Source organism: Elephantulus edwardii, unplaced genomic scaffold (assembly GCF_000299155.1).
Source record: "Elephantulus edwardii isolate Elephantulus edwardi_28Jun2011 unplaced genomic scaffold, EleEdw1.0 scaffold00179, whole genome shotgun sequence".
Lineage (NCBI taxonomy): Eukaryota > Metazoa > Chordata > Mammalia > Macroscelidea > Macroscelididae > Elephantulus > Elephantulus edwardii.
This window is the reverse complement of record NW_006399929.1, coordinates 1,873,843-1,883,382: the sequence shown is the minus strand read 5'-3', so window position 1 is coordinate 1,883,382 and position 9,540 is coordinate 1,873,843. Positions and strand designations below refer to the sequence as shown.

Below are 9,540 nucleotides of genomic sequence, written 5' to 3'. Positions count from 1 at the left end.
AGTAAAGTTGCATTTCAAGAAAAGAATATGCAGGTGGAGAAAAACTACTGTTTCCTTTTGTAATTTTGAGCAAGTAGTTTGCTTTTGGGTGTATTGTTAAAGGATAAAGGAATGTCCATCCAAAGAATCCTCTTCCAGGAACCAAAGTTATATACAACAAGTAGACAGCCTGGTGACCAGGTGATCATTAAGCAGTCCACTCAATGAGTAAAAATGAGTGCACAGCAGCAAGGAAGAGGTAGGCTGATTTATGACATGGTGCAGACACTGATTGGCCTAGGCCACTGAGCATGAGCATAGAGGGAGATAAAGGGCTGACTGGTTGGTCAAAAGTACAAGAAAATGTGTGGACTCTCAAGACAACAACTGGCACTCTCAAATGGCTTAGCTGAATAGAGATACACTAGCCAGGACCCATCTGAGTGAAAAGAAGGATAATTGACCTGTGAGCTATGTAGGTCAAGTTAGGTGAAGTGTAAAGTTCATATATGTGTCCCACCTGCATCACAGACAAGGATGCAGAAAATTTCCTCTCCAAGCTATTTTACACCCCAAACATGAATATCTAAATTTATCTTTTTGACCCTGCTAGAAAATTTCCTACTGCATCATGCTTCCCTGACCTCCTGAGGAGAGGAGTAGGAAGTAACCTGGAATTGAATCTTTTTATCTTTTCTAACAAACATCAAGCTTTTGTGGCGGTGGTGATTTATTCTGAAGTTTAAAGGTTCCAGAAGAAAGAGAGGAAGGAAGCTAACCATGGCTGCCAAGTTTGTCTGAAGGACTTGCTCCTGGAAATAAGCATACTAAAAAAGCCAGACATGGAAGAACACATTATTTTATTTTATAAAGTTCTTTTAACAATAAAAATAATATTGGAACAGCTCTTCTAGTGGTCAAAGCTTTGGTGAGCTAGTGGAAAAGAAGCTACGTGGTCACCTCAAACCCACCAGCTTCTCCAAGAGAGAAAGATAGCAATCCCCACCTGTGTAGTTTACCACCTCTGAAAACCACTGAAGTTAGTTCCAACTTGATAGTGACAGCAAAGAATATTGAGTTTGAGGGTCTTTTTAATTACAAGAGTGAGCCCTTATGGGGATGATACATACAGGTAACTTTCTGGGGAGACTGGTACATTCTTTATTTTGATTGAGATGTTATTTACATGGGATATACATTTGTCAAAACTCCTTGAATTATACATTTAAGATTTGTGCATTTTATTGAAAATAATTTTGCCTCAACCAAAAAGAGTAAAAATAATATAAAATGTACTAAAAAGGGAATCTGGTGGCATAGTCCATAGAGTGTTATGCTTGTTAAGCCTCTTTAATGTTTCAATTCCTTGGGAGTAAGATGAGTATTCTCCTCCTATGTAGGATAGAGCCTTGGAAACCCATTAGAAAGTCAGCTCTGAGTAGGAACAAGATCTATAGCAATGAGAATGAAACAGATAAATTATTATTCAAAATTCATTACTGAAATCACTTTACATGGTGCCATAATCATAAAGCTGAGGTTTTCACACTTGTGGCTGTAAAAGCCAGTCTGGGAGACAAGAGTTGGAGAGGGAAGTTTACATTTTATTATATAGCTGTATATAGGAGATAGGGAGTTTGAATTTCCAAAATTTATATCTTTGTTTTGGAGACTACGGAGCCTTATTTAGAAAGGGAAAGGGTAGTGAAGTGTGAGAGTTAAAAAAAAAAAAGTATCTTCTCTTGTCCAGGTGTTCAGACTAATTGGACTAATTGGTTCAGTCTTGTCAATGTTTTAATGTTCCAGAGATAGTTGTTGTGATACATAGGTCGTGGCTTAAGAGAATTAATTCTTGTCTGTAGATTACAATATCTGACAGAAAGACATCAACAAAAGAGTTTAAGTTTCTTAATGAAACTGTCTATAATTACTAGGCGATTAAAAGAAAGCTTTTATTCTTTTCAGGATATTGTGAAAAATGTTAGACTTAACAAGGGGAGGTTAGTCTCTTACTATTGTATCATCTGCAAAAAGAGCCTTTTGTCTAAGGTATTATATTAGTTCTACATTATTACACGATATTTGTAAAATATCCTACATTCTCCCTATTATTTGGTAAAATATTCTATTATTTTATTCTCAGTTGAAGTACTAACTAGGAATATAATACATAAGTCCTTAATAACAGACTACTGTTGAGAAATTTTACAATACTTTAAAATTTTAGACTTATTTTTTAGTGGATAGACATAGCACAATTTTGTCCTTGGTTGCAAATACAGTTTTGTGTCCTTTTATACATAGGTATTATAAAAGACAAAACTGCTTTTGTACAAATTACATTATTAGGTTATATGTGATCAAAGGTATAGATTTAGAATGCAAGGTGTTGGTATGGCATGAAAAATGAATAAGAGAATGTGAAAGTCATTAAATATATTGTCTATATATTTTTCTTTTTTGATAACTAAGCATGACTTTTCCTAGAAAATAAAAAAATTTCCATTTTATGAATCTTAACACGTTTACAGACAGTATTTATTCATCTTAGCATTTCCATTAAGTAAATGGGAATATATATTTTTAATTGTTTCACAGACAGAAATACTGATGTAAAAATAAATTCCTATCAACTTGATACCAGTGTGATTTGTTTACAAAGCAAAAAAATCAATTACAACAACTGGACACAGACTCTGCCATCCAATCTGTTCCACCTCATGGTGACCTGTATGTGCTTTTTCCCAGGCTGTTAACCTGAAGGGGAGGAGACTGCTTCTCATTCTCACACTTTTCTGCTAGTTGCTTGAAACCCTGACCTTTCCGTTAACAACCAGGAGAACATTTCGAGGAACCAGTCACCTAATTGTCTCCATCCATTGTCAATGAATAGCCTATTTTTAAGAATTTTCACTATAAGCTGATCTCTCAAAGCAAAGCAATAGGGTAAGATATTTAATATTGTGTTGAAACTTGCCACTCTCTCATACAAAAGCCTTATTTACTTGGAGAGTTAAAGTGTTTTACGATTTTTTTTTTCTTTTTCAATCTGGTCATACAGCTGATTCCCAGGAAATAAAAGATTTAGGGTGTGTGTGTGTGTGTGTGTGTGTGTGTGTGTGTGTGTGTGTTCATGTCCTGTTACGGTAACAAACTTTTATTTTTTTTTAAATTGATTCAAAGTAAGCATGGCTTCTGTCTTCAGGTGGAAAAAAAAACATGAGCATATGATTATACACATGAGACTCTGCAAGCATCCCAGGAACTGCCTAAAGAAACCAATGTCTTGAGAAAATCCGACCAGAGTGCTCCTTGGAGGCAAGGATAGCTTTGCAGGATGTTAGGAGGAGCAAGTCCTTGGAAAAGGGCATCAAGATTGGAAAGGTGGAGGGTCAGTGAGAGAGTGAAAGACCTTCACGAGATGGATTGAGACAGTGTAACAGTGGGCTCGAGTGTATCAGAGATGAGGATGGCACAGGAGAGGACAAGCTTCAGACCCACCGTACGTGGGGTTGCTAGGCGTCCTAGTTGACTTAATGGCTCCTAACAACAACAGCAGTCTTCGTTCTTAGCAGAACCTAATCCCGTTGACCTCTCTTTCAGGAAGTGGGAGCTCTAAGAAATCTACTCCATGTCTCCATGTGTCAGGTTAAATTCTAACCCTGTGGCTTTGTTCACACTACCTTCTACTTTAAATTTCCTTCCACTTAAGCCCAAACTTTGCCTCTATTCAATAGTAGAAGTTCAAATATATATATATATGTACACAGATATATACTGTCTTAATTGTTTTCTATTTATTTGAAATTTTATATCTCTGTTATCTAAATATATACAAAACTCTGGAAGGTAGACTTTGTTATCATTGTTGTTTAAAGGAAGAAATTGAGTACTAGACTTTGTTATTACTCTTGTACAAGGAAACTGAAACTAGGATCACACAGCTAATGAACTCTATAGCCAAAATAATAATAAAAAATTAAAAAAAACAACAACGCACACACATACAACAAAGAACAAACAAAAAAACCCTCTGCAAATAAGTTCTAGAGGTTCATAAACTCATGGTTAAGAAATCTTGCTTTAAAAGAATTTTATTTGAAACCCAAAGTGGTCCCTTTAACTACCAATAAACTGTTATTCAACATAAAATGTTTTGAGGGTATTATTCAAAATGGGTGAGCCTGGAGGACATTATGCTGAGTGAAATATCTCTGTCACAAAAGGACAAATATTGCATGGTGCCACTGATGTAAAATGGGACTGATATCAGGGTTGGGGTAAGACTGAGAAAAACTGGATAAATTTTGTATATTGCACTGAAAAAAAATAAAAGTTCTGAGGGTGTACTCGTTCCACTGCCAACCGAAAGTTCAGCAATTCAAATCTACTAGCTATTATATTAAAGAAAAATAGTCTCCTCCCTTAAAGGTTTACAGCCTTGGGAACTCAATGGGGAGTTATTAGTTAGATTCTACCCAAATATGTATGTGCTTTGTAATTATAAATATGAGAAACTCCATGTTGGATTTACACTTAAAATCTCCTTTGGACAGAGGGTATGCTCTGAAAATCTTTTTATACATATATATGTGTAATTGGGAAAGTTTATCATTATTTCACTTCAGTTTTAAATTTATTTTATCACCACATTGACTGTTTAGGGGGGAAAGATAATGCTCTCCAAAGATGTAAAATAGATCATTCATTCTAGTGACAATATTTGGTGTACAGATAGATTTGCAGACTCTGGATAATAATAACTTCAAGACCTTCACTTCCATTACAGTTCAAAGACTTGGAACTAAGTGACTGGGAAAAGCAGAAATAGATAAACAGTACCTAACGGGGGGCACGGTGATTAATTTAAATATAGAGAATACTCTCTGACTGAGAAAAAGAGGGGGGAAATGAGAAATTTACTGTAATACATCCCCTGTAATTATATTGCACTGTCCTTTTAAAATAGTCTTAGTTTGTTTCAGTATGTTATTTGCATTTTGTTTCAGAAAGATTTCTTAACAGCAAATTGTTTCCATTTTCATTTATAACCTGTGGTGACACAAAGTGAACCAGGTTCTATAAATTACCATGGAAAGTGGTGAGCCAACAATTTGGCAGAACAAAGCCCCGAGGAGATGACAAGCAAGAGGGGAATATGGAGTTTGCAATTGCAGACTAAAATTGAAGAAGAAAAACATTTGAATTGCAAATACTGTATTAAAAGTGGACATTGCTCATGTTTGCTTTATGCAATAGCTTTGCAAGCCTGAGGTGAGAAATGAAAATCAGTCACTGTATTTGGTGCCATTCAACACTTGGGCTAAATTTGCCATCCTTAAGGTGTCAGGTGTTCTTCACAAGTATAACTTAAGGTCACTTACCCTCTATTGCTTAGGACTAGTAAATATTGCAAAGGGGCTTTAAATGCCTACTTTGGGAACAGTCATGATTAGATAACTTAATAAAGAACTTCGCACAGGAACATGATTAAGGTGTGCTGTGTGTAAAGTCATTTTGTTAAGGAATCAAAGTTAACTTTTTAAAAAATTCTCTTTGCCACAGAGGAACCCAGACATGCTCTATTTGCAAACTGACTGCACGAAATGAAAAAGGCCAGTAATTCGAAAGCTGTTGGTTTAGATAAAATGAGAATATAATTAAAAAGAAAACGGTTAGTAAAAAGAACATGCTGGGAATTGAAAATAAAAATCTGAAATGATGTGTTGGCTTTCCCTATAAGATTTTCTTCATCAGAATGCAGAATGCTATCTTGAATACTCAATTTATCCCAGAGAACTTTTTCCAGTGGTATTACCTTTTTTTCTGTTTTCCATTTGCAAAAATCTACGTAAATACTAAAAACTATTCACATCAAGAATTTTCCCATATTTATCAATGTTAGTAATTATTTTAAGATTTAAAAAAAAGATGATGATACTAAATGCTTATAGTTAACTCTCTTTTCATTTTAAATTCCTTGTCGTGGTCTCCAAGGAACCTTAGTAATGCAGTGGTTAAAGAACTCAAATGTTAACCCAAAGTTTAATTGTTCAAACTCACCATCTGCTTCACGGAAAGATGTGATAGCCTGCTTTTGGGTTAGGTGCAGACAAGTGAGCTCTGCCTGCTAACAACCCAACACAGAACAGAATGAAATCCTGCCTGATTCACTGCCATTCTCACAGCCTCTCCTGTGCATTAAGTCTTTTGTGTAGTAACTCTCAAGCCATGTCATTGAGGGTCATCCTCTTTTTTCTATGACCTTTTTCTTTACCAAGCCTGTTGTCTTTCTTCAGACTGACTTCTGATAATATGCTGAAATATGAGACAAAAATCTCACCATCCTTGGGGTTTTTAAAATTTTTTTCCTTTTTTATTATGATTTTAACCAAAGTGTATAGAAAAGTTAGATTTTCATTCATTCATTGTTGAATATTTTCCTTCCTATAATTTCCTCCCTCACCCTAACCCCCTCTGTCCACTTTGTTGTTGTTGTTATATGCTGTTGAGTCTTCTGTGACTCATAGTGACCCTATGTACAACAGCACTAAACTCTGCCCTATCCTGTGCCAATCTCACCATCTCCAACAAATCTACCCCCATTACCCCAGTCACTGAATCAATCCATCTCATCGAGGGTTTTCCTCTCCTGTGCTGTCCCTCCACCCTCTGAAGCATGACGTTACTCTCCAAGGACTGGTTCCTCCTTGTAACATGTCCAAAGTATGTCAGATGAAGCTTCAGAATCCTTGCCTCCAAGGAGCATCCCAGCTTCACCCTCTCCAGGACAAACCTGTTTGACCTCCTAGCAGTCCATGGGATATTCAACACTCTTCTCCTTCTCCAGCACCACAGCTCAAAGGCTTCAATTCTCCTTCTATCATCCCTAGTCATTGTCTAGCTCTCTGATGCATAGCAAGTGATTACAAAGACAATGATCTATATCAGGCACACCTTAGTCTCCAGACTGACATCTTTATACTTCAGTACTTTAGAGAAGTCTCTAATCACAGACTTCCCATCACAATATGTCTTTTAATTTCCTGGCCACTGGTGGCAAGAGTGTTGACTGTGGATCCGAGCAAACCAAAACTGTGAACAATTTCAATCTCTTCACCATCCATTATGATGTTGCCAATCGGGCCAGTGGTGAGAATCTTTGTTTTCTTGATATTGAGTCTCAATCCATACTGAAGACTGCAGTCCCTGACCTTCCACAGCAAGCGCTTCAGGTCCTCCTCAGTATCAGCAAGCAGGGTTGTGTCATCTGCATAACGCAGATTGTTGATGAATCTTCCTCCAATTCTCATGTCACATTTCTCCTCATAGAGTCCAACCTCCCAGAAAACCTGTTCTGCATAAATATTTAAAGGGTATGGAGACAGGATACAGCCCTGGTGTACACTCTTCCCAATTTTGAACCATGCAGTGTTTCCTTGCTTTATTCTGACGGCTGTCTCCTGGTCTCAGTATAGGTTGCACATTAGCACAATCAAGTGTCTGGGATTCCCATTCTTCTCAGAATTAGCTACAGTTTGTTATGATCCACACAATCAAATGCCTTTGCATAATCAATGAAACAGAGATAAACATTCTTCTAGTACTTATGTACCTCTTATTCTGGACTCTGTGTGTGTGTGTGTGTGTGTGTGTATATATATATATATTCCTTTTAAGTTCCTTTTAAGTAGTTCATCTATTCCAATGCAGTGTTCATTATTTATCCCTGCTTTTCTTAGTTTTCTCCCAACTCCTGTGTCAGTTCTGTTTTATAACAGTAGCATTATGCAGTATTTATCCTTTTGTGACTGAGATATTTCACTAGCATAATGTCCTCCAAGGTCATTCATGTTGCAGAATAGTTTATTAGTTCCTTGTTTTTCAGTACTGTGTTGTATTTAATTGTGTGAATATAGTATAGTTTTTTTATTCATTTATTGGTTGATGGACACTTGAGTTGTTTCCATTTTTGTTAGTAACACAGCAGTCTGAGTACCTTCTGCAGAGTCTTTGTTTCAAAGTCTGATAAAGAAATTCATATTCCAATCTTCCTCTAAAGAGTCCTTGGTACGAACATCTTCTAGAGAGTCCCTGAACCAACTTGACCTGGACTGTTCTTCCATATTTGATCCACCATCAGACACGGAGAATGAAACAGAAGATTCGCTGGGGAATTCAGACGGTCTCAGCAAAGAACAGTGAACCCAGTGATTATGAAGAATGGAAAAAAGTTTAAGTAACTACAGAGGAAAATATTCTGAGCTTGTTACAGCTTATCAGACTCTTCAGAGAGAGAAGAAAAACTACAAGATATATTAGGATAAAGTACTTCGGAGGATTGGAGAACTAAGAGAGGAGCTCCAGATGGACCAGCAAGAGAAGAAGCATCTCCAGGAGGAGTTTGATGTGTCTTCTGAGGAGAAAGATCAGCATATCAGGGTTCTCCAGAATCAGGTTTCTTTGCTAAAACATTGATTGCAAAATGGCCTGATAAGTGTTGACTTACCTAAACCACTACCCCAAGAGGAGGCCCGGGCTAACGTCATCACTAAAGAGAATGTGGAGAGTAATGTACAGGCAGTAGTTACAGGAAATGAAGCTTCTTTTAAAACATTGGAAACACTTCAGTAAAGAGTTAAGCGTAAAGAAAATCTACTTCAACGTTGTAAGGAAATGATTCAGTCACATAAGGAACAATGTGTTCTGTTAACCAGTGAAAAAGCAGCTCTGTAAGAACAGCTTGATGAAAGACTTCAAGAACAAGAGAAGATAAAGAAGCTTCATGTAGCTGAGAAGACTGAACTTATCACTCAGGTGCATGATACAAAGAACTGAACAGCTTGAACAAGATAAGGGGATGGTAATAGCAGAGAACCTGGAAATGAAAGAGGAGATGGCTCAGCTTCGTACACACATCACCATCCTTGTTTTTAAGGAGTAGTCTGGCTACACAGCCTTGACAGCCCTCTGGGGAGTTTGTACTCTATCCCTTAGGACTGCAATGAGTTGAGATTGCTCCATCAGCAGTAGTTTTGTGGGTAGTCAGATATATATCATGGTATTTCCACTGACCACATTACAAATATTTTCAGGAAAATTCCAGCCTCACATGTTAGTATAAATTGATTCTTTGAGATATTTGTAGACTTACAAAGAAGAAAAGCAATCGGGTCATTTAGGCTTTTTATCTCCATATAGGTATAGTTCAAAAACCACAGAAGCTCTTTAAACATGCTTCACAGGAATCATTGACATAGAACAGAAGGAGACCTTGGGAATCATCTAGTCAAATATTCTCATTTTGTAAATAAAACAAACAAACACACAAACAAACACACAGACCACTGTGGCCAAGGGAGCTGTATTATTTACTAAGGGTAAACTAGTCAGTGGCAGAGCCAGCACCAGATACTCCCCAGGTCCGTAAACTCAAGCCCCAATGACGCTGGATGTGTGCATTGCAGTCTATATGCTACCACTTGATAAGGAGTAGCTTCATTCTTCCATTTTCTTTCTCTTCCATAAATGATTGCTCTGGGTCAAGATTTAATCTAAAGG

At 37.0% G+C, this 9,540-nt stretch overlaps 1 pseudogene; it reads left to right on the top strand.

The window, feature by feature from the left end:
• Positions 1-213: 213 nt before the first annotated feature.
• Positions 214-8,923, top strand: LOC102860564 (annotated as a pseudogene).
• The last annotated feature ends 617 nt before the right edge of the window (positions 8,924-9,540 follow it).